Source organism: Pongo pygmaeus, chromosome 5 (genome assembly GCF_028885625.2).
Source record: "Pongo pygmaeus isolate AG05252 chromosome 5, NHGRI_mPonPyg2-v2.0_pri, whole genome shotgun sequence".
Lineage (NCBI taxonomy): Eukaryota > Metazoa > Chordata > Mammalia > Primates > Hominidae > Pongo > Pongo pygmaeus.
The window spans coordinates 24,449,074-24,474,385 of NC_072378.2; the positions used below are offsets into that span (position 1 = coordinate 24,449,074).

The 25,312-nt window shown below is 39.6% G+C and overlaps 1 protein-coding gene across 1 annotated transcript in view; it reads right to left on the reverse strand.

The window, feature by feature from the left end:
- Nucleotides 1-21,925, reverse strand: part of DCDC2 (doublecortin domain containing 2) — a 215,211-nt gene extending 193,286 nt beyond the window's left edge. The window contains exon 1 of the mRNA XM_054492628.2: nucleotides 21,808-21,925. The gene's annotated coding sequence lies outside the window, so the exon portion shown is untranslated. The remainder of the gene's footprint in view (nucleotides 1-21,807) is intronic.
- Between the last annotated feature and the right edge of the window lie 3,387 nt (nucleotides 21,926-25,312).

Sequence of the window (25,312 nt, forward strand, 5' to 3'; positions counted from 1 at the left end):
GTGTATATTTGTGCAATTATTTCTTATTTAATTGTATATTTATGCAATTATTTCTTATTTAAGTGTATATTTATGCAATTATTTCTTATTTAATTGTATATTTATGCAATTATTTCTTATTTAAGTGTATATTTATGCAATTATTTCTTATTTAATTGTATATTTATGCAATTATTTCTTATTTAATTGTATATTTATACAATTATTTTTTATTTAATCGTATATCTATAAAATTACTTTTTAATAATGCCCGTGTTTACAACTCCTGAGAATTTAACAATTGCCTCACACGCCAGAACAAGGCAGTTCCAGGCACACAATTCTCCAGACAGCTTCTCTAGACCATCTAAAAGGCAACCTAGACTCAAAACGTTCACGTGATCTCAGGTTTTCCTCAAAATCACTTTTCCTATATTTCCTGTCTCCACAAATGGACCCTCATCTACTCATTGCTCAAAGCTAGAACATACACACTTCTCTTCTTCATAGAACATGTTTTACTGTGGCAGAGAAACAGCAACAAAAACAGTCAGATATTTGCAATCTCTCTCCCTGCTCCTGTTGCTTGCTGAATTGGTTTTGGAGCTCTTCTCTCTTGTGCAAAGTCTGAACACTGAGCAGAGAGAGAAGGCTTTAAGAAGCCAGAAAGGTTAGATAAACCCTGATCATGAAGAGCTGAGGTAGAATGAGGAGCGGAATGCTGAGGAATGAGGAGCTTCAGATGGATGCAAGGGAATGTTTGAGAACACACATAGGAAAGGAGGGGAGAGTTTTGTATGTTAGCTTCTTCCTAAGTATATGAAAGGCATTGAGAATTAGAGAGATGGCCAAAGAAGACTCCAAGTTTTGCTGTGCATTAAAAATAATACCACCAGCAGGGCACGGTGGCATAAGCCTGTAATCCCAGCACTTTTAGATGCTGAGGCAGGTGGATTGCTTGAGCCCAGCAGTTTGAGACCAGCCTGGCCAACATGGCAAAACCCCATCTCTAAAAAACACAAAAAACAAAAAAAATTATCCGGGCATAGTGGCATGCACCTGTAGTCCCAGCTACTCAGGAGACTGAGGTGGGAGAATCATCAGAGCCTGGGAAGTTGAGGCTGCAGTGAGCCATGATCATGCCGTTACACTGCAGCCTGGGTAACAGAATGAGACCCTGTCTCAAAAAAATCAAAAAGAAAAATAACAATACCAACAAGGCATTTGCTGTTTCCTCAAGAGCCTAGATCTCTGAAATGCTTTCAATTATATATTTCTGCTTAAAAAATATTTATTTTGATGTAATACTGTGCTAAAACCAGACCACGTTGCACCCTAGGTTTATAAGGGCTCTTCAACCAATCACCAAGTTCTATCAATTCTATGTCTCAAATATTTTTTAAATCCATCCACTTGTCTCCAAACCCATTTCCACATTTTGAATTCAAGGCATCATCATCCCCTGAGAGGTAACCCTGTCTCCAGTTTGCTTCCCTATTATCCATTATCCACAGAACAGTCATCCTGAAGGGTTGCTGAAAACACAGATCTATCCATTTCACTTTCCAGCTTAAAATTCTTCAAATCCTTATCATTTCTCTTACAGTGAAATCCAATATTATCAACTTTGATTACAAAGCCATAAATATACTACTTTTGTTGCTTTAGTTTCCATCTCTTCTCACACAAATCTTCTTATGGCTCTCCAAAGTGAAGACTTGTATCATCGCTTCCTTTAAAATCCCTTTGGATGTACTTTGTAGCCCCTTATCCCCCCATTCCTATTTATTTGGCTCCCTCCAACTCCCTCTATAGATCAAGTCCCAACTTAAAGGTCAGTTCCCCAGGAAATCTTCTCTACCCCACTCCCCAGATCAGGATAAACCCCCAACATATTGTATATTTTTTTCTCTATAGGTTTTATCAATGATAATTATAAATTTTTAAATATTTATTTATTTATTTTTAAAAGATAGGATCTCACTGTGTTGCCCAGGCTGGAGAGCAGTGGTTACTCACAGGCATGAGCCTAACATACTGCAGCCTTGACCTCATAGGCTCGGGTGATCCTCCCACCTCAGCCTCCCAAGTAGGTAGGACTACAGGTACAAGTCACCATGCCTGGCTATGTAATTACAAATCTTCATATAATTATATGTTTAATTGTAAAGCTTTATATAATTACATGTTTAATCTTTGTAGAGTTAAATGTTCATATGTATAAATTCCCTAAGGAAAAGGACTGTGTTCATTTTATTCATCATTGTCTTACTAGTACCTAGCACAGAGGCTGGAACATAGTAATTACTAAATATTTCATGAATGAATAAATAAAAGGAAAATATATTAAGTTTAAAAATTAACTTAAAACTTCAAAAAATTGGAAAATGCTCCTGTAGAAGGAAACATATTTTCAGATCAGCAAAAAAAAAAAAAAAAAAAAAAAGTACAGTCCTTGACAACTGAAGAGATTCTAAGACTAATTGCTTAGCTTCCACAGAAAATGCACAGCCACGTGCAGAGGTGTGCACCTACACAGGAAACCAAGCTCTCTTACCCAGTATTGAGTTTTAATATCCTTTCAAGGCAACAGAGATATGTATGAAATGTGGGACATATTCTGCTAGCTTTTCCTTAAAAAGTGTCACCTTTACAATTGGTTTTCACATCTTAGCCTCAAAAAGAACAGGAACTTGAGGGCCTTGAGACTGTTTCTTGGACCTACACATGGATAATGGTGACTCTCTGATAAGCCTCTTGTCAGGTGAATTCAATTAGTTCTGGTAATGGCTAACCTTTCCTTCAAATCCATGTGCTAGGTGGCCTACCCCAGTTGGCTATATTAACTGGCTAACTTACTGGCCAATATTGACTATAAGGGGTATCATCCTTAACTCCTATCCAGAACCAAATCCAGTAGCTTCCATTTGCCTAACACACCTTAATCCTTCCTCTACTGCTCATCCTCATTGCCTCACCTAGGTTTAGAGGTTTGTTTGTTTGTTTGTTTTGGAACAGAGATTTGCTCTTGTCACCCAGGTTGGAGTGCAATGGCATGATCTCGGCTTACTGCAACCTCTGCCTCTCGGTTCTTCTGCCTCAGCTTCCTGAGTAGCTGGGATTACAGGTGCCTGGCACCATGCCAATCTAATTTTTGTATTTTTAGTAGAGACAGGTTTTCACCATGTTGGCCAAGCTGGTCTCAAACTCCTGACCTCAGATGATCCTCCTGCTTCAGCCTTCCGAAGTGCTTGGATTATAGGTGTTAGCCACTTCTCCCAGCCAGAAGTAATCATTTACTACTTTCTTTATTTCCACTTAGAATGTGAGATGAGTAGAAACAATCTCCTAAAACCAGAAACATTAAACTTTATTTTATATAAAATCATAAGTGGATCCTGAAGAAAACCATAAAGTGAATTCTGAAGAAAACCATAGTTGTTTATCTTCAAATTCTACATAAACCAAATACCTTATTTCTCCAAGTTACAATTTTATTTCTCGGAAAAACATATACAATTTTATGTTGACAGATTTGATAGAAGTGAAAAAACATTCAGTTTACTAGAATGAGACCTGCAAACCCCTATAAAGTAGCAAGTTTAGAGGCCGAGGTGAAGGAAAGTTGAGAAAACTCAAACCGAGAGCTTCTGTTTTCTCTGTGCTATAGAAGAAGGTATCTTCCATGGATCTTCTAGCAATTAGTATCATGGTAAACATTAAGTGTTTAATAAATGTTTGTTAAATGAATTAATCTGAGCATGAAGGGTGGTGCGGACATGAAGGAAGAAGGGATGCACCTTGAGGAGCGTTGAACAGCTGCTGTGATGTGCCCAGTGTTGTATTAGAAACCATTATGGAGTATATATGCTCATACGTGGTTTCTGCCCTTAGTGCTTTTTAAAGAGAATATTTGTAGACTTTCATTCCTAACAACACGGTGAGCTAAATATCTTGGATCACTCTCCTTCTAAAGCAATCCAAAACGCTGGATCTTTTTTTACAATATCTAAATCTTTTTTTTTTCTTTAGAAACAGGGCCTCCCTCTGTCACCCAGGTTGTGGCATGATCATAGCTCACTGCAACTTCTAGGCTCAAGCAAGCCTCCTGCCCCAGCCTGCATAGTAGCTAGGATTACAGGTGTGCACCACTACAACCGGCTAGTTTTTTAAAATGTTGTGGAGGAACGGGGTCTCTCTGTGTTGCCCAGGCTGGTCTTGAACTCCTGGTCTCGAGCAATCCTCCCATCTTGGCCTCTCAAAGTGCTGGAATTACAGCCATGAGACACCATGCCTGGCTAAATGTCTAAACCTTTTTAAACACATTGCCAATTCGGCAAGAATGAAAAGAATTCCGAAAAGCCAAAACTTGAGTGATAACAGAAATCCTGGGAAGTAAGCAAGCACTAAAATCAGCTTTAAGTATACCTGCCCATGCCCTGGTGACCTGGAACTGTTATTTTGATGGCTACAGAGGGACAGAGACACAAGAGATAGGCCTAGGGCCTCCCAAGGTGAAGATTCAGAGAGAAGTTCCCTATGCAAATATGGAACCTCAAAGAGTTAGACCATAAATGTAATGGTGAATAAGAAATCAGCCCTCTTTGCAGAGCGGTTACGGCAAGAAGATACGCTTATTTTCCCGTTTGTGCTAAAGGCCTAGGTGGGAGGAAGGGATCACAGAGTTTCATCCTGATGCTTCATCATTACATCAGTTGACCCCTAGATAGCTATGGAACCTAATTAACTCTGTCTTTGTGATCTACAAAATGTGAGGCAAAGAATTAAATGTAAAGTGATCCCGGACTGGAATTGTTCTCAGATGGCTGACAGAAACCAACACAAATTCTCTCTGGAGGAACACAGCTTCTACTCAATTTACAGATAATCCCCATATATAATGTTCCAAGAAACATGAATATACAGTAAAAAGACCTAAAACTTATAAGAAAACAAACGATAAATGGGAATCTGAAGGAACAACAGACAGAAGAATCAGACCTACAAAAATTTCAGATACAGGAATTATCAAAGGCAGAATGTAAAATAATTATGTTTACTATATTTAAAGAAAAAAGCGATTGAAAGTATAAGAACAAAAGACTTTTTAAATGACCAAAGGTTTTTTTAAAAAATTGTGAAGCAGAATCTCTAGAATTGAAAAACATAATTAAAATTTAAAACTCAATGAAGAGTTTAAATAGCAGATTAGTCACATCCAAAGAGAGAATTATTAAACTAAAACAGTATATTCAAATAAGTTATCCTTGCATCTAATTCCTGGACTTCAGTTAAAAAAAAGAAAAAAATAACAAATAAGTTATCCAGAAGACAGGACAGAGAGAAAATAGATGAAAAATATGAAAGAAGGGTTAGAAGCTAAAGTAGGACTATTTACTATATCTTTAATCAAAATTCCAGAAGGAGACACAAAGAGAATGAAGCAGAGGCATTAACTGAAGTTTTCTATAATTGTTGAAAGGTTCAAATATTCATATTCAGGGAGTCAAATGAATCTTAAGAAGAAAAAAAAACAAAGAATAACCACCTTAGGATATCGTAGTGATTCTGCGATACAAAATATGCACATAACAAAAAATCAAAAGAAGTTAGTGGGAAAACACATATTACCTACAAAGAAAAGACAATTCAATTAATAACTGATTTCTCAAAAGGAACATTACAAACCAGAAAACAGTGGAATAAGATCTTCAATGTGCTTTGAAAATAGTTGTCAATATGGAATTTGTGCCTGGCAAAATTATCTTTCTCAAGAATGAGTACAAAATGAGAGCATTTACCACCAACAGAAGTTCATTAAAGGAAATTTTAAGAACTTGGCTCAGACAGAAAAAAAAAAAAAAAAAAATTGACCTTGAATGATAGTCTGAGAGGCAAGAAGGAATGGTGAATGAAGACACTGGTAACTATGTGATAAATATTTTAAATGGCTGCAGGAAACAATAATGACACTGTCTGATTGTGGAATGTGTGATTCATATAGAACTAGAATACTAGAAAATAATAGAATATAAGCCAGGCGTGGCTGTAATCCCAAGACTTTGGGAGGCTGAGGTGGGTGGATCACTTGAAGTCAGGAGTTCATGACAAGCTTGGCCAACATGGTGAAATTCCGTCTCTACTAAAAATACAAAAATTAGCTGGGTGCAGTGGCGCGTGCCTGTAATCCCAGCTACTCAGTAGGCTGAGGCAGGAGAATTGCTTGAACCCGGGAGGTGGAGGTTGCGGTGAGCTGAGATCATGCCACTGCACTCCAGCCTGGGCAAAAGAGTAAGACTCTGTCTCAAAAAAAAAAAAAACAAACAAAAAGAGAATAACAGAAATAAATGGGGAAAAGAGTAATCAAAATGTAAGCATTATAAGGCCCTTTTGTTTGTTTTTGTGGAGAAAGATAAATATAATAACTTGTGATATTGTTATGTATGCATGTTAAAATGTATAGGGTAATCATTGTTTTAAAAAATAGACATTCTGAGCCCAGGCTCAGTGGCTTATGCCTGTAATCCCAGCACTTTGGGAGGCTGAGGCGGGTGGATCACCTGAGATCAGGAGCTCAAGACCAGCCTGGCCAACATGGTGATACCCCGTCTTTACTAAAAGTACAAAAAATTAGCCATGCATGGTGGTGCACACCTGTAATCCCAGCTACTCAGGAGGCTGAGGCAAGAGAATCGCTTGAACCCGGGAGGCGGAGGTTGCAGTGAGCCAAGATCACGCCACTGCACTCAGCCTGGGTGACAGAGCGGGACTCGGTCTCAAAAAAAAAAAAAAATAGACAAACTGAGTGTAACTGCCAAACTGATAGATCAGGGAAAATGAAATAAAGAAAAAGAGTAATCATCTAAAAGAAAGAGTTTTTAAGCAGCATGACACAAACAAAGCACAAAATTATGTGATAAACATCTAATTAGGGCTAGGAGTAGTGGCTCATGCCTATAATTCCAGCACTTTGGGAGGCTGAGGTGGGAAGATCACTTAAGCTTAGGAGTTTGAGAGTAGCCTGGGCAACGTGGCAAGACTCTGTCTCTACAAAAATTACAAAAAAAATAGCTGGGCATGGTGGTGCATGCCTGTGGTCCCAGCTACTCAGGAGGCTGAGGTGGGAGGATCTCTTGAGCCGGGGACTGGGGGAGGCTGCAGTGAGCTGAGATCACACCACTGCCCTGCAGCCTGAGTGACAGAGCAAGACCCTGTCTCAAAAAGAAAAAAAAAAATCTAATTAGGTCATTAATCACAATCAATAAATGGGTTAAATGCATCAAGTGAAAGAAAAAGGTTGTCATACGGAAAGAAAACCCCAGCTCTGTGCTGTTTACAAGGGACACACTAAATGCTAATGGATATAGAGGCTACTGTTTCACATCCACTAGGATGGCTATAATAGTTTAAAAGAGGAAAAAAATAAATCTTGGTGGGAATGTGGAGAAATTTGAACCCTCATACATTACTGGTGGGAATGTAAAATGGCGCAGCCTCTTTGGAAACAGTTGGCAACTCCTCAAAAAGAGATAGGATATCACATACCCAGCTATTCCATTCCTAAGCATATACCCAAGAGAATTAAAAACATATGTTCACATACAGGCCAGGCACAGTGGCTCATGCCTGTAATCCCAGCACTTTGGGAGGCCAAGGCAGGAGGATCACTTGAGGTCAGGAGTCCAAGACCAGCCTGGCCAACATCGTGAAACCTCATCTCTACAAAAAATACAAAAAAATTAGCCAGGCGTGGTGGCACGCACCTGTAGTTCCAGCTACTTGAGGGGCTGAGGCAAGAGGATTGCTCGGGCCTGGGAGATCAAGGCTGTAGCAAGCCGTTTTTATGCCACTGCACTCTAGCCCCTGTGACAAAGAGAGACGCTGTCTCAAAAAAATAAAAATAAAAACATAGGTTCACATACCAAAAAATTGTGTATAACATGTTAAAAAACATGTTGACATATGTTACACATGAATGTTCATAGAAGCATTATTCATAATAGCCAAAAAGTAGAAACAACTCATGTGTCCATCTGATGAATGGTTAGAGCACAAAATGCGGTAAATCCATGCCATGGAATATTAGTCAGCCATAAAGAATGACATACTGATACATCATGGATGAACCTTGAAAACATTAAGCTAAATGAAAGAAACCAGAAATGAAAGGTCACATATTGAATGATTTCATTTCTATGAAATGTCCAGACTAAGTAAATCTACAGAGACAGCAAGTAGATTCATGGTTACCAGAGGGTGAGGGAGGGGGAAATTAGAAGGTACAGAATTTCTTTTTGGTACAATGGAAATATTCTGGAATTAGATAATGATGATGATCATAATATTGTGACTATATTAAAAACTACTGAATTGTACATTTACAATTAAACTGGTGAATCAAAAAATAAAGGTACACCAAAGCAAAAAGATGAAAAAATATATATCATGTATGCCACATAAATGTTAACCAAGAGAAAAACTGAGATTGCTATATTAACAGCACACAGAGACCTTAAGGCAAAAGAGACCATTGACAGTAAAAAAGAACTTAGCTGGGCATGGCAGCTAACGCCTGTAATCTCAACTACTTAAAAGTTCAATTCACCAGGAAGATACAACAATTTTACATGTATAGTCATTGAATACCCATAGATCCAAAGTAAAGCAAATTTGACAGAACTACAAGGACAAACTGAGGAATCTGCCATCAGAATTGTAATTTATAACACACATCTTTTGAAAATTGACAGAAGCAGCAGGAGAAAAGTAAGGAAAATGAATATTTGAACAGTACAGTTAACAACATTGATCTAATGCAGGGGTCAGCAAACTTTTTCAATAAGAGGCTGGACTGTAAATATTTTAGATTTTGTGGGCCATATTGCTGCCATTGTAGCACAAAAAATGCCATAAACAACACATAAATTGCCATGGTTGTGTGTTAATAAAATCTTACTGAGAAACACAGGCAGTGGGCCACATTTGGTCTGCCAGCCATAGTTTGCCAACTTCTGATAATATATAGATATAGAAAGCCTAAAAAACAAGCAAACAAAAACTTTCACCTTAAGAAGTTGGAAAAACAACAGCAAAATAAACTTAAGGAAATTGAAGGAAAGATTTTTTTTAAAGAAGCAACAATTAATGACATAGGAAAAAATTATACCATAGAGATGATCAACAAGCCAAAAGTTAGTTCTTCAATAAGACACAAAATTAACAAAATTCTGTGGAAATTAATCAAATGAATGACAGCATAAAGGAACAATGGCAAAAATGGAAAAGATGAAACACATGATAGATGCTTTAGACTTTCAAAAGACCTTGTCTCTGGCCAGGCGCGGTGGCTCACACCTATAATCCCAGCATTTTGGGAGGCCAAGGTGGGTGGATCGCTTGAGATCAGCAGTTCCAGTCGAGCCTGGCCAAAATGGCGAAACCTCGTCTCTACTAAAAATACAAAAATTATCCAGACGTGGTGGTGCATGCCTGTAATCCCAGCTACTTGGGAGGCTGAGGCGGGGGAATTGCTTGAACCCAGAAGGCGGAGGTTGCATTGAGCCGAGATCACGCCACTGCACTCCAGCCTGGGTGACAGACAGAGCAAGACTCCATCTCAAAAAAATAAAATAAATAAATAAATAAAAGACCCTGGCTCTAAAAACAAACAAACAAACAAAAAACAATTAACAGCACCCAATAGCTTCACTGATGAGTTCTGCCAAACATTTAAGGAACTGTAATTTCAATCTAACACTAACTCTTTCAGAAGCTATCATAATTTGTATACCAAGATCTGGCAAGAACAATAGAAGAAAATTATATAAATGCAAAAAATTTAAACTAAAAATTAGCAAATGAAATTCAAGATGGTATATCATAACTAAGTCAGATAATACCAGGGATGCAAAGTTTGTCCAAAATTTTTAAAATGAATTAATTTAATTCCCCAAGTTGTAGATTAAGGAAGAAAAATAAAATGATCATTTCAAAAGTTGTAGATCAAATTCAACATCCATTTAGGATAAAATCTCTTAGCAAACTAGGAATAGAATAGAAATATCTTGACATACAAAGGACATCCACCCCCCAAAAAAGGAGTTCCCGCAAATGACAAAACATTGAAGGCATTCTTTTTGAGACAGAGAACAGGTGAAGTTGCCTGCTAGGCCGCTTCTCTTCAAAATTCTTCTGTAGTTACTAGCCATTGCAGTAAGGCAAAGGACAAGAAATAAAATGTATATGGGTTGGAAAGAAGAAATAAAATCACCCTGTTCCCAAATAGTCTGAATATATACATAGAAAATCCAAAAGAATCTATGGATGAATTATTAGAATTAATAAGAGTTTATAAAATTTCTGGACATTAAATGAATACAACGATCTATTGCACTTGTATACATTGTTAGCAACAAACAGAAAATAAACTTCTGAAAAAATATCACTTCCTGAGTCATATTAGTAAATTACATATTTGGAGAAGTTCTAATTGTATTGGTTTTTAAAAGTATTTGGTATAGTGTGTAAAACATCCTCTTAGTTTCTTTTGAATACCTGCAGCATCTTCAGTTACCTCCCCCTTTTCAAGTTCTGATTTAATTCCATTTCTCCTTTTTGTGATGGGAGAGCCAAAGACCAACAATAGCCAAGAAATCCCTAAAAAGAAGAAAAAAAATGGTAGGATATTTCTCACAAGATATAAGAACTGATTATAAGACCATAATACTTAAAATAGCATACTTTTGTTGTAGGCCTAGACAATCGGACCAATGGAACAGAATAGAAAGCAAAGAAACAGACCTCAAAACAGAACTTTTAAGAGGTTTGGCTTACATTTGGACATTTGATCTATGACAGAGGTAACAATCCATTACTGGGGACTATACAGTAAATGATCCTGAGACAACTGGCTGTTCGTATGGACAAAATGAAATTTGATCTCATACAAGACTCACAAAAATCAGTTCATGGTGGATTAAACCTAAATGCAGGAGGCAAAACTTTAGAGCTTTTGGAAGGTGATATAAGACAATATGGCATCATGACCTCACGGTTGAAAGACTTTCTTAAATAATGCACAAGAAAGCACAAAACATAAAGGAAAAGGTTTACACCTCTTATTTAATTAAAATTAGGAAATTCTGTTCAAAGAAGGAAGCTATAAATAGAGAAGGAAAAAAAAACCCCTACAAACTGGGAGGTGATATTAGCAAACTATACAACCAATTAAGGACTACTACTGAGAATATATAAAGAACTAAGCTGGGGCTGGGCGTGATGGCTCATGCCTGTAATCCCAGCACTGTGGGAGGCCGAGGCGGGTGGATCACCTGAGGTCAGGAGTTCAAGACCAGTCTAGCCAACATAGTGAAACCCTGTCTGTACTAAAAATACAAAAAATTAGCCGGGTGTGGTGGTGTGTACCTGCAATCTCACCTACTCAGGAGGCTGAGGCAGGAGAATCGTTGTGAACCCAGGAGGTGGAGGTTACAGTGAGCCAAGATTGCACCATTGCACTCCAGCCTGGGCGATAGTGTAACACTCTGTCTCAAAAAAAAAAAAAAAAAGAACTAGGCTGGATGCAGTGGCTCACGCCTGTAATCCCAGAACTTTGGGAAGCCAAAACAGGTGGATCGTTTGAGCTCAGGAGTTCAAGAGCAGCCTGGGCAACAAGGTGAAACTCTGTCTCTACAAAAAAAATGAAGCGGGTGTGGTGGCACATGCCTGTAGTCCAGGCTACTTGGGAGGCTGAGGTGGGAGGCTCACTTGAGACTGGCAGGCAGAGGTTGCAGTGAGCCGAGACTGCCACTGCACTCCAGCCCGGGTGACAGAGTGAGACCTCATCTGGAAAAAAAGAAAAGAAAAGAAAAGAAAAAAACATTTGAATAGGCTTTTAACAAAAGAAGTAAACTAAATAACCAATAAACATATAAAAAGATGTTCACTTCATTAGAAATCAGAGAAATTCAAACTAAAACCTTCAATATTTGCCACAGGATTGACAAAAATTAAGAAATAACAAACCAAATTCATCAAGAATGCAGAAAAACAGGAACTCTCATCCACCACTGGTGAGACTATAAATAGGGACGACCACATTGGAAATTATTTGGCATATCCTTTAAAGCTGAATATGTGTGCACCCTCAATCCCAGCAATTCTTCTACTTTGTACATATCCTAGGGAAACTCCTGCACATGTGCATCAGGAGACATCTACAATAATGTTTGTAGAAGCACTCACATAATGGAAAAAAAAATCCTGATGTGGCACCACCATAAAACGGATTAATAAATAATGATACACTAATGCAATGGAATACCATGCAGCAGTGAAAATGAACTCAGCAGCATGCGTCAACATGGAAGACTCTTACAAACACAATGTTGAGCCAATTAAGCAAGACACAGAAGAGTTCACATACTATAATCCCACTAGTATAAAATTCAAATGCACACAGAACTAAATAAGTCACTGTTTAAGGATCCAAAGTGGTGAGTAAGGAACAGTGATAGATACGCATTCAGGATAGTGGTGACCCGTCAGGATGCAGAATGGGGAATAAAGGGGATGGGACCTAGCGGGAGCACACTGGGTTATTGCAGGAAAATGGTAATCTCTTATTCTTGAGCCAGGGGGAGTGGTATGTCTTTGTATTATTGTTAATGCTTTATGCTGTTCACATACGTTTACAAATACTCCTGTTACGTATTATTTAGTAACAATTTTTTTCTTCAAAAAGAAGATGAATAAGCTAATTCTCATTTAGAAGGAAGAAACAGGGAGGGAGGAAAAAGGGAAGGACCAAGGAAGAAGGGGAGAAGAGTGCATAAGATGGAATCTAGATGCTTGTTGGTATCCAGCAAAGAAGAGATTAAAGGGAGCAATAACAACAATTGGAAAGGCAGCCAGGAGAGGTGGCTCACGCCTGTAATCCCAGCACTTCAGGAGGCCGAAGCAGGTGGATCAATAACTTGAGGTCAGGAATTCAAGACCAGCCTGGCCAATATGGCAAAACCCCATATCTACTAAAAACAAAAATACAAAAACATTAGCCGGGCATGGTGGCTCACATCTGTAATCCCAGCTACTTGAGATGCTGAGGCATGAGAATTGCTTGAACCTCGGAGGTGGAGGTTGCAGTGAACTGAGATCGGGCTACTGCACTCCAGCCTGGGCGACACAGCAAGACTCCATCTCAAAAAAAAAAAAAAAAAAAATGGAAGGGCCCCTCAGAGGAGGTGGGGTCTGGAGCTGGGCCTTAAGAGTTGACTGGATGTGAGACAGTGATGAGATGAAGAGGAAATAAAAGGAGTCCCAGTGAGAGAAAGATAAGCAAAGACAATACGGAGGGATAAGCATGGGAAAATCCAGCAGGCAAATAGCAGGTCTCTGACCGAGACGCAGCTCAGGGACAGTGAGGAGGCCTATGGCTGCAGGGGGGAGCCCAGGGTGAAGGACAGCAACACACAGATTGCTCAGCCCCATTGGGAGAATGCTGAAAGCCAGAATACTCAGTGAGGCTGCCTGCGAGGAGCCCCAGCTTGTGGTGACCAGTGTCCCCTCTTAGGAGTGAGAGGGAGACCCTGACCCCACAGGGGTGCTGGAGCCACCTGAGTTCCTTAGCTGTCTTGGGAATCCAGGTCTCACCCTACTACTCTATCAGAAATGCCCTGTGGCTAAAAGAGGAGTCCCTACTCTTCATCTGCTGGAGCTTAATTCTGTGGAATCTAGACTTCCCTGTGAATAAAGAGAATGCATGCTTCCTACCGCCCTTTCCCCCGCTGTGATTCTGCACCTGCCCTGAGATTTCCCTGGAGCTCCCCTCACTGTGGTATGAGGTGAAAAACCCTGAAAACCATATGCCCAGAGGCCCTGTTAGAGTGCACAGTAGATTCGGGATGCGGCTGTGTCCCGAGAGGGATCTGTTGCTGAGAGCCTATGACACCAGGTCACTCATATGGGGTGCTGCTCAGGATGGGCCCCAATGTCACATCTGGGTAAGCGGAACAAGCCAATCATGGTGGGTTCTGTGTAAAACCCCCCTTCTTACATATTTAGGGGCAAGGAAAGCTTTCAGTGGTAGATTGGGAGATAGATAGATAGATGAGAGAGAGAGAGAGAGAGAGAGATAGTCATAAATATTAATATTCTCTCTGCATAGAGAAGGCTGAAATGCCAGGTTTTTATATAATTGGGCCCTTCTTGTTATTCAGATCTCAGCTGAACATTTACCTCATGAGAAAGACCTTCCTTCACCACTCCATAGAAATTAGCCCCTGGTCACTGTCTGTCACAGCTCTCTGTTGTAGGTGCTGGTTATAGCACTCATCACTCTACAATGTTCAAGACAGTAGGACGTTGTCTATTTTGTCACTGTTCTATCTGAAGGGATTAGAACAGTGCCTGGCATATAAGTGGTACTTGATGAATACATTAATATTGTGTATGAGTGTAAAAGGAGAGAGATGAAAAGGGAGAGTAAGACAGAGGAAGAAGGAAGGGAGGGAGAGGAGGGAGGGAGAGAAGGAGGGAGGGAGGCATCCTAGCTGAAGTCTCAGCTGTATCTATCAACGGGATTCACAGATATATAAGCATGCCTGACAGACGGTTAGGTGGACCCATCAGAAATGTATTTTTATGAGAAACTAAGGCATCTCCTGGGAAAAAAAAAAAAAAAAAAAACGGATCCTGAAGTAAAAGGAAGTAGAGAAGTAAGTAAAATTGGTCCCAGTCACAAAGCCTAGGTCATGGGAGATGGGCTTAAATGTGATGTAAGCCCAGTTTTGGTCTCCTTGAACTCATGGAGAATGGATGTGGCTACAAGTAAAACCTGAAATACGTATTCAATATAAATTCTATGAAGCACTGAACACAAACAGCTCTTCTTTTGTACTGTATGTAAAATATAACATGGAAGAGGGAGGGGGAGGTGAGAGTCATTCTGGTGCAGGGAGCAGAGTTGTCTTTGCAGGGCTCCCTGGGCCCCTGAGGACTCTAGCATAACCAAGGCAGTGGTGCTGGCAGGAGACAGCGTCATCCCATAGCGGTAACAGTGCCCAGGGGCCAGCACTCGGCTGCACGAGCAGTAGAGGCAGAAGCAGGAAATAGCACCAAAGGGTGCTAGAGTGGAGAATGAGGAACATGGGAAGCAGTACAGACTTATGAGCTCCTTCCCTGGGAAATCCTAGAAATAACCGGAGAAATTTGGATAGAGAAGTCTGTGGGATGCACATGTACTTTTCATTTGGAAGCAAGAACCTGGCAAGCTATGCTTAGTAATTTTTACCCATTTTACCTCCAGTATGAAAAGATAGGGGTTTGAGACATGAAAGTGAGGAAGAGAGGTATATGCCAAAAAAAGATCCTAATAATGCTAGAAAAAACAAGAAACGATTTTAAATATCAATGTTGTTTTTTTAATAAAAAAAAAAAAAAAAGAAACTCTGCATTAGAGAGTTTTACCCAGAAATGCTGAGATGCAACCACATACCTACTTTACAATTTCCTTCGCAAACACGCCACCTTGGAGATCCCATTCTGAGGGATCTGAATAATGAGATTCTTCAACCAAAAGCCACTTGTAAACTACAAAAATCCTTGGAGAGATTCACCAACGCCCCAGGCCTTCTGGAGGCATGTAACTAGCCATCTGGAGGATTCTCCTGTCTCTAGACAATTATTTCACAGCAAGGAAGAAAAAATTGCCTGAGGTCTTCAACCACAGCCAAATTCATTGGAGTCAATAAATGTGTCAGATGGACTATGTAGCTGCCACAGTCGGCCGGGCACAAAACTTTACTCTTGAAAGGAATGCTCTTTTCCTATGCCAGATAGCATGTAGATGTGACCAAAAATATATATTCCAGAGCCAGAGTTCTTTTTTCAGGCCTTTTTTCAGTTTCACCTCTGAAACTGACTTGCTCAATATTTATTGGTAATGGTAGACTTTTATTATAAAAGAGAAATTAAGAAAAAAGCTGACTAGACATTCATTATATTTCAAAACAAATACACATTCCAACCCATTCATTGAACTATTTAAGCCTTTTAACTAAGTAAATATTTGTATCTATTTCATAAGGATGGTCTCAAAATTGATTTTAAATTGGCCAAAAATGTCATTATACTTCAAAAAAGATTGGTTGTGTTGTTTTATTTTTACATGATACTCAAAACCTGATTTTGAATCTTGGCTTCCTCACTTAAGCTCTATCACCAATAGAAAAGTTACTTAATTTTTGTAAGCCTTAGTGTCCTTATCTGTAAAACTGGCATATAGGATTAAAAGAATGTATAGACCATAGGCCGGGCACAATGACTTACACCTGTAATCCCAGCACTTTGGGAGGCCGAGGGGGGTGGGGGGGTGGATCACCTGAGGTCAGGAGTTCGAGACCAGCCTGGCCAGTATGGTGAAACCCCGTCTCTCCTAAAAATACAAAAAATCCGCCGGGCATGGTGGCAGGTGCCTATAATCCCAGCTACTCAGGAGGCTGAGGCAGGAGAATTGCTTGAACCCGGGAGGCGGAGGTTGCGGTAAGCCGAGATCGCACCACAGCACTCTGGCCTGGGTAAAAAGAGCAAAACTCCATCTCAAAAAAAAGGTACAGCGCTTAGAGAAGTACCCAGCACATTGTATGCACCAAAAAGTGTTATCTCTTACTTTTTAACGTAAATCTTTCTTCTTTCTTGTCCAAATGGTATGGTAAATTCTAAATATTATGTATACAGAAATTGACCAGACTCAGCAAAAATACAGCAGAGCAGGAAGAAAAAGGACCCTGCCTGGAGTTTAGTCAGTGCCTCACTACCTGAGACGGGCACTGTGGGTGCTCTGTCCAGATCCACTGGCTTCCCTTCAGCACTTGTGTGTGTTTCCCCTCCGGTTTCTGTGTGCCATGCCCGTGACTCTTCTTTGCATACTGTCTTCAGACTACTGGAGCAGCATCATCCAAACTGGCAGAGAGCAGAGAGTGTCTGATGATTTCTCTCCCTCCCCACCACTCTCCCTACCACCACCCCACTCCTACCTCTGTCCCTTCTGCTGGGACCGACCATTGTGAGAGTATGAAAGCCCAGCACCCTTGCTTTAGGTCAGATTAATTTGGAGGCATGATATATACTTCAGAGCTCTCATGTGGAATAATGTTGAAGCTGCACTCAGTGGGATGTTGCCTTACCTGATGTCTTACCAATTACTCAGGAAACACTTGCAGAATAAATCACTGTATACAAATCCTTGCCTCAGGATCTGCTTCTGGGAAACTCAACCCAAGACCCACAAGTGGAATTACTCAAAGAAAAGTTTCAATATTACATCCACTTTCAGCTGTCCTGCAGGCATAAAGTCAGCCTAGCAGCTTCTAATTCCTCCCACTGAGGCAGAAATCATTTTAAAAACCAACCTTGCTACAGGGCACAGTGGTGCATTCCTGTAGTCTCAGCTACTTGAGGCTGAGGTGGGAGGATTGCTTGAGCCCAGGAGTTCAAGGCTGCAGTGAGCTATGAGTGTGCCACTGCACTCCAGCCTGGGCAATAAAGGAGACGCTGTCTCATTTGGAAAAAAAAAGCCAATCTAGGCACATGCAGAAAGCTGAAACTGGATCCCTTCCTTACACCTTACACAAAAATTAACTCAAGATGGATTAAAGACTTAAACGTAAGACCTAAAACCATAAAAACCCTAGAAGAAAACCTAGGCAATACCATTCAGGACATAGGCATGGGCAAAGACTTCATGACTAAAAAACCAAAAGCAATGGCAACAAAAGCCAAAATAGAAATCTAATTAAACTAAAAAGTTTCTGCACAGCAAAAGAAGCTATCATCAGAGTGAACAGGCAACCTACAGAATGGGAGAAAATTTTTGCAATCTATCCATCTGACAAAGGGCTAATATCCAGAATCTATAAAAAAACTTAAACAAATTTACAAGAAAAAAACAAACAACTCCATCAAAAAGTAGGCAAAGGATATGAACAGACACTTCTCAAAAAAAGACATTTATGCAGCCAACAGACATATGAAAAAATGCTCATCATCACTGGTCATCAGAGAAATGCAAATCAAAACCACGATGAGATACCATCTCATGCCAGTTAGAATGGCAATCATTAAAAAGTCAGGAAACAACAGATGCTGGAGAGGATGTGGAGAAATAGGAATGCTTTTACACTGTTGGTGGGAGTGTAGATTAGTTCAACCATTGTGGAAGACAGTGTGGTGATTCCTCAAAGATCTAGAACTAGAAATACCATTTCACCCAGCGATCCCATTACTGGGTATATACTCAAAGGATTATAAATCATGTTACTATAAAGACACATGCACATGTATGTTTATTGGGCCACTATTCACAATAGCAAAGACTTGGAACCAGCCCAAATGTCCATCAGTGATAGACTGGATAAAGAAAATGTGGCACATATACACCATGGAATACTATGCAGCCATAAAAAAGGATGAGTTCATGTCCTTTGTAGGGACATGGATGAAGCTGGAAACCATCATTTTCAGCATAATATCACAAGGATAAAAAACCAAACACCGCATGTTCTCACTCATAAGTAGGAGTTGAACAATGAGAACACATGGACACAGGGAAGGGAACATCACACACTGGGGCCTGTTGGGGGATGGGGGGCTGGGGGAGGGATAGCATTAGGAGAAATACCTAATGTAAATGACGGGTTGATGGGTGCAGCAAACCAACATGGCACATGTATACCTATGTAACAAACCTGCACACTGTGCACATGTATCCTAGAACTTAAAGTATAATAATAATAATAATAATAAAAACCAATCAAGGTTAGGATGTCAACATATGAATGTTGTGGGGAGACACAAATTAGCCTATAATATCCATTATTTGTAATGCCAGAAGTGCCGTTTCTAACCAATCACTACCCACCTTTATTTTGCATATTGTTTGTTCTAAAAAGTGCCTGGTTTACATATATTAGTTATGCCCATTTACTTCCTTTCTTTGAAAGTGGATAGACCCACAGGTCTTAAAGTGGACTGAAGATGAGTTGAAAGCCAGTGCGAATGAAGAAATGTCTAACCATCAAAGTATCAAGGAAGGAGACTTTACGTGAGAGTTCCGTTGCATGAGCTACCAGAGAAGGATGTAGCAGGAGTTGGCACTACAATGATCATCAACTCATTCACCCTTTGATGTGTTTCAGTGTATCTATTGGCAATATACATAATTTTTATCATAGATTTGTTCTTATACACACTAGTTTCTGGAAGCTGAAGAATAAAGTAATACACTATAGTTACAGAAAATCAGAACCCCCGGGGGGAACTGATCAATTATGAGGAGTGAGGACCAAACCAAAGAGATGGGCTTTGGCTTATTTTTGCCTCAGCTTTATTAAGGTATAATTGACAAATAAAAATTGTAGTCCAGGTGCAGTAGCTCACACCTGTAATCCCAGAACTTTGGGAGGCCCAGGGCTTGAGCCCAGGAATTCAAGACCAGCTTGGACAACACAGTGGGACCCCATCTCTACAAAAATTAAAAAATTAACCAAGTGTGGTGGTGCGTGCCTATAGTCCCAAGCTACTTGGGAGGCTGAGGTGGGAGGATCACTTGAGTCCAAGGTTGAGGCTGCAGCGAGCCATGATCACACCACTGCACTGCAGCCTGGGTGACAGAGTGAAGTCTTGTCTCAAGAAAAAAAAAAAGAATTAGAAAAACACGTTAAAAAATTGTATGCATTTAAGGTATACAACATGATGATATGATATACATATACATTATGAAATAAGCACAATCAAGTTAATTAGCACATCTCTCATCTCACATAATTAACATTTGTATGTGTGGTGAGAACACTTAATATCTATTGTCTTAGCAAATTTCAAGTAGTATATCAGATAATATTATTAACCACAGTCACCACAGTGTACCTTAGATCCCCAGAACTCACTCATCTGTTAACTGAAAAAGCCAGGCACAGTGAGATCAATACTGTAAGATCTCCCTCACACGTAAAATCTTTAAAAAGAGAGAGGAGAGAGACAGAGACAGAGACAGAGATTGGCTTTTTAAAATGGTTCCTGCCTCATTGGGAGGCTTAAGATGCTGTTAAGCTGGCCTGGCTGCAGAACAGCAGAAGTAGACACGCTATTGAAACTTTTCTTCGAGTAATTCTAATTGCGGCACAATTTACTCTCTCTCACCAGGAGTTTGTTGTGATTCTTTACACAGATTCTTAGAGTCTTTACACAGAAAATATATTTAAAAGCGGGGTGCCATGGCTCATGCCTGTAATTCCAGCAGTTTTGGAGGCTGAGGCAGGAGCAACACTTCAGCCCAGGAGTTAGAGAGCAGCCTGGGCAACACAATAAGATCTCATCACTATTGGAAAAGAAAGAAATGAAGGAAGGAAGGAAGGAGAAAGAAAAGAAACAAAGAAAGAGAAAGAGAGAAAGAGAAAGAAAGAAAGAAAGAAAGAAAGAAAGAAAGAGAGAGAGAAAGAAAGGAAGAGAAAGAAAAAGAAAAGAAGGAAAGAAAGAAAGAAGGAGAAAGAAAAGAAAGAAAGGAGAAAGAAAGAAAAAGAAAGAAAGAAAGAAAGAAAGAGAAAGAAAGAAAGAAAAGAAAGAAAGAAAGAAAAAGCAAGCAAGCAAGCAGGCAGGCAGGCAGGCAGGCAGGCTATTTAAATAAAGCAATTTCTTCTCCATGGTGATTTCACAGTCCAGCCATGGGGAGAAAAAACTTTCATAAAACTGGGCAAGCTAAGCTCAAAATCCTTTCAATACTCCAGGCAATTCTTCATGTCCTTCACTTACAATTAAATTATTTTTGTCACTCTCAACGGGAACAAGACCCTCTTAGACTAGGAGTTAATAAAATTGTTGCTCATTTTCTTCTGCTTGACTCTACAAACTCTGGCAAATACCTCAGGAATGATATCAGGTGCTAGTTAATGCATCAAACTAAGTTTTGTTTTTCTGTTTCTCAGCTCTCAATTATTTATATGCACAATCATTAAGTAAACAGGTATAAAAATCTCATGTACATTAATCAGAAGTAATGTTTAAAAAAATCAATAAAGCCAAAATATATTAGGCAGTCAATGCCTTTTTCCCCCTAAAGAATTCAAGTCTATGATTTGGCTTGCTGCCCAAATTATTATCAGATTTCATTAAAGCAAAAATTTAAGTAGTGTACATCTGAGGTTGCGGGTTTTTTGTTGTTACTCTTGCTAAACTGTGCTAATCCTTCTGTAATTTAAGGTTTGAGCAACAGAACAATGAAATGAAACTGGATTCACCCTGTTTCAAATTTTCCAGGGGCTTCTTTCGTATTTTCACACTACTGACAGGCTAAATTTCTCCACTGACCTTAATTCTACACAATCTCAGAACAAAATGTTCTTTTCTTTTTTTTCACTTCAAAAGACTCTCACTATCTTTTAATACCAACAGTTGTGTTTAGATGGCCAAGTGTCTGACTCCATCTCATCAAAAGGCTGCTGCTGGTATAGTTCAGTTTGGACTATCGGTTTTTTAGTCAGTAACTTCCATGGATTTTTTTTTAGTTCACGGACAGTTACTGAGGTCAAATAGTAGTATCTCTTAGTACTCAGAGGTTTTTGTTTTATTATAGGGTAAAATGTCTTAAGTCACCGTGAATGATAATAAATAGCAGACTCATGAAAGAAAACTACTCCCTAGGCTGGGCGTGGTGGCTCACACCCATAATCCCAGCACTTTGGGAGGCCGAGGCGGTGGGATCACCTGAGGTCGGGAGTTCAAGACCAGCCTGACCAACATGGAGAAACCCCGTATCTACTAAAAATACAAAATTACCTGGGCGTGGTGGCACATGCCTGTAATCCCAGCTACTCAGGAGGCTGAGGCAGGAGAATCGCTTGAACCTGGGAGGCGGAGGTTGCGGTGAGCCGAGATCGCACCATTGCACTCCAGCCTAGGCAACAAGAGAGAAACTCTGTCTCAAAAAAAAAAAAAAAAAAAGAAAGAAAGAAAGAAAGTAAGAAAACTACCCCCTGCTGCGAACAACTAAGAGAGAAGTTAACCATTACAAAGTAACAATTGTGCAGGAAATTATGTCACTGATACAGAAGTTATTGGTTAACTGGAGTCCAGTTTCTGGAATTAATGGAAAGGGCTACTTTAATGAACTATGATGTTCTGATGTCAAAGGTTGAAAATTTTAATTAAAAAATTTTGTATCAGTTGATAAGACTGTGAGCAGCAGAGGAGGTAGTATCACCAAGGATAGACATCCTAATATTTTCTACTCACATATATTGGGTTCCACCTTACTCAAAAACTACAGAAGATTCAGTAATTGCCCAATATAGCATTTTTCAACCCCTCAGTTCTGGAATCTTTTTGGTCATTTCCCAGTGACATTTTCAGATAATACAATGAAACCATACTGCGTGTAGATTTTAAAAGCACATTTTGAAGCATCTTTATGAATGAATAAAAAGGTTTTAAGAACATTTAACTTAAAAATGCAGTAAAATGTTACTCAGCACACCCTGAACCCTGCCTAAATGTAATTTTTCAATCATGATCAACTCAATTTTAATCTGAGGGAGACAAATGGAAAAACTAATATCAGGAATTTATTCAAACCAGAGGAGGAGAAGAGAAAGGAAGAAACAAATCACCACACTTCATTTACTCCAAGATGCACTTTTTTTATTATTATTATACTTTAAGTTCTGGGGTACATGTGCAGAACATGCAGTTTTGTTACATAGGTATGTGCATCCCATGGTGGTTTGCTGCACCCATCAACCCGTCACTTACATTAGGTATTTCTCTTAATGCCATCCCTCCTCTACCCTCCCACCCCGACAGGCCCCAGTGTGTGATGTTCCTCTCCCTGTGTCCATGTGTTCTCATTGTTCGACTCCCACTTATAAGTGAGAACACATGGTGTTTGGTTTTCTGTTCTTGTGATAGTTTGCTGAGAATGATGGTTTTCAGCTTCATCCATGTCCCTGCAAAGGACATGAACTCATCCTTTTTTATGGCTGCATAGTATTCCATGGTGTATATGTGCCACATTTTCTTTATCCAGTCTATCAATGATAGACATTTGGGTTGGTTCCAAGTCTTTACTATTGTGAATAGTGCCACAGTAAACATACGTGTGCATGTGTCTTTATAGTAAAATGATTTATAATCCTGTGGATATATATCCAGTAATGAGATTGCTGGGTCAAATGGTATTTCTAGTTCTAGATATTTGAGGAAACGCCACACCGTCTTCCACAATGGTTGAACTAATTTACACACCCACCAACAGTGTAAAAGCATTCCTATTTCTCCACATCCTCTCTAGCACCAAGATGCACATTTTTTTCCACATTTTTAAATCTCTGAAATAAGGATGTGCCTTACAGTCAATGAACTCTTACAATTAATTGTCCTGGCCAGGTGGTGGTCACGGCATAGGTGCATTGCATGAGCAAATCAGAACTTGATCATACTGTTCACATTGTCATCACTTTAGATGAGATGTGTGTATGGTTATTATCTCAGATGTTAAGTTTAACTGACTTTTACAATGATTTTTGTTGTTGTTGTTGTTTTGGTTTTTGGTTTTTTTTTTTTTTGCTTTTGTTTTCTTTTTAGCGTAGCAAAGTTTATTGTGAAGAGCGAAAGGACAAAGCTTCCCCACGGCACAGAAGGGGACCTAAGCAGGTTACCTGATATTTTTTAAGATTACAACATGATTTAGCATTGAAATGAAGTTTTAGAAATGCCTTAACTAAAATTTTGCTTGCATTTCTCTGTTAATGTAAGATAATGTTATATTATAAAAATATATGTCCAAAAAAGAGAAATAAGAAAAAAAATCTATGTATAAGTAAGTCTAAAAGAATACTTGGCCAGGTGCAGTGGTTCATGCTTATAAATCCAACACTTTGGGGAGGCTGATGTGAGAAGCTTGCTTGAGGCCAAGAGTTTGTGGCCAGCCTGAGTAACACATTGAGACCCCTGTCTCTACAGAACATATAAAAATTAGCCAAGAATGATGCTGTGTACCTGCAGCCCTAGCTACTTGAGAGGCTCAGGTGAAAGGATCAATTGAGCCCAGGAGTTCAAAGTTACAGTGAACTATGATTGCACAACTGCACTCCAGCCAGGTTGACAAAGTAAAACCCTGTCTCTTGAAAAAAAAAGAATACTTTCAGTAACTATAAAATTTTTGAAAATCTATGTCATAAGAAGGCACTGTGTCATCATTTAATGAGAAAATTTTTTCTTTGTTAAGGGTGCATTAAAAAATGGCACATCTTGTAATCACAGTTACCTTAGACTGTAGGGAGTCATCCCAGCCTGTAGATCGTAAATCTCTCCTACAGAATTATATGTACAACTGGATTCTGCCACCACTTTGCCTTTCCTAAAAAGTCTATGCTCGGCTGGGCTTAGTGCTCATGCCTGTAATCCCAAGCCCTTTGAGAGGTCGAGGCAGGCAGATCATTTGAGGGCAGGAGTTCGAGACCAGCCTGGCTAACATGGTGAAACCCCATCTCTACTAAAATAAAAAATTTGCTGGGCAGGGTGGTGCGTGCCTATTATCCCAGCTACTTGGGAGGCTGAGGCAGGAGAATTGCTTGAACCTGGGAGGTAGAGGTTGCAGTGAGCAGAGGTTGCAGTGAGCAGAGGTTGCAATGAGCTGAGATCGTGCCACTGCACTCCAGCCTGGGCAACAGAGCAAGACTCCATCTCAAAAAAAAGAGTCTAGTTGCCATCAACATTTCTTCACCTTCAAAATCACAAAGTTTCCCAGTAGAGGAAGAAACAAAGCTGGTAGCTGTCTTCTTAGGATCTAGCCATCTTCCTTTACAGATGCTCTTCAATTTACAATGGGGTTATGTCCTGATAAACTTATTGTAAATGCAAAATATTCTAAGTGAAAATGCACTTAATACACCTAACCTAGCAAACATCACAGCTTAGCCTAGCTTGAACATGTTCAGAAGATTTACATTAGTCTACAGTTGGGCAAAATCATCTCACACAAAGCTTATTTATAATAAAGTGTCGAATACCTCATGTAATTTATTGAATACTGTACTGAAAGAGAAAAACAGAATGGTCATATAGGTACTCTTTTTCTTCTCTTTTCTTTTTTTGAGGTGGAGTCTCACTCTGAAGCCCAGGCTGGAGTACAATGGGGCAATCTCGGCTCACTGCAACTTCTGCCCCCCAAGTTCAAGTGATTCTCCTGCCTCAGCCTCCCGTGTAGCTGGGATTACAGGCGCCCACCATCATGCCCAGCTAATTTTTTTTATTTCATAGAGATGGTGTTTCATCATGTATGCCA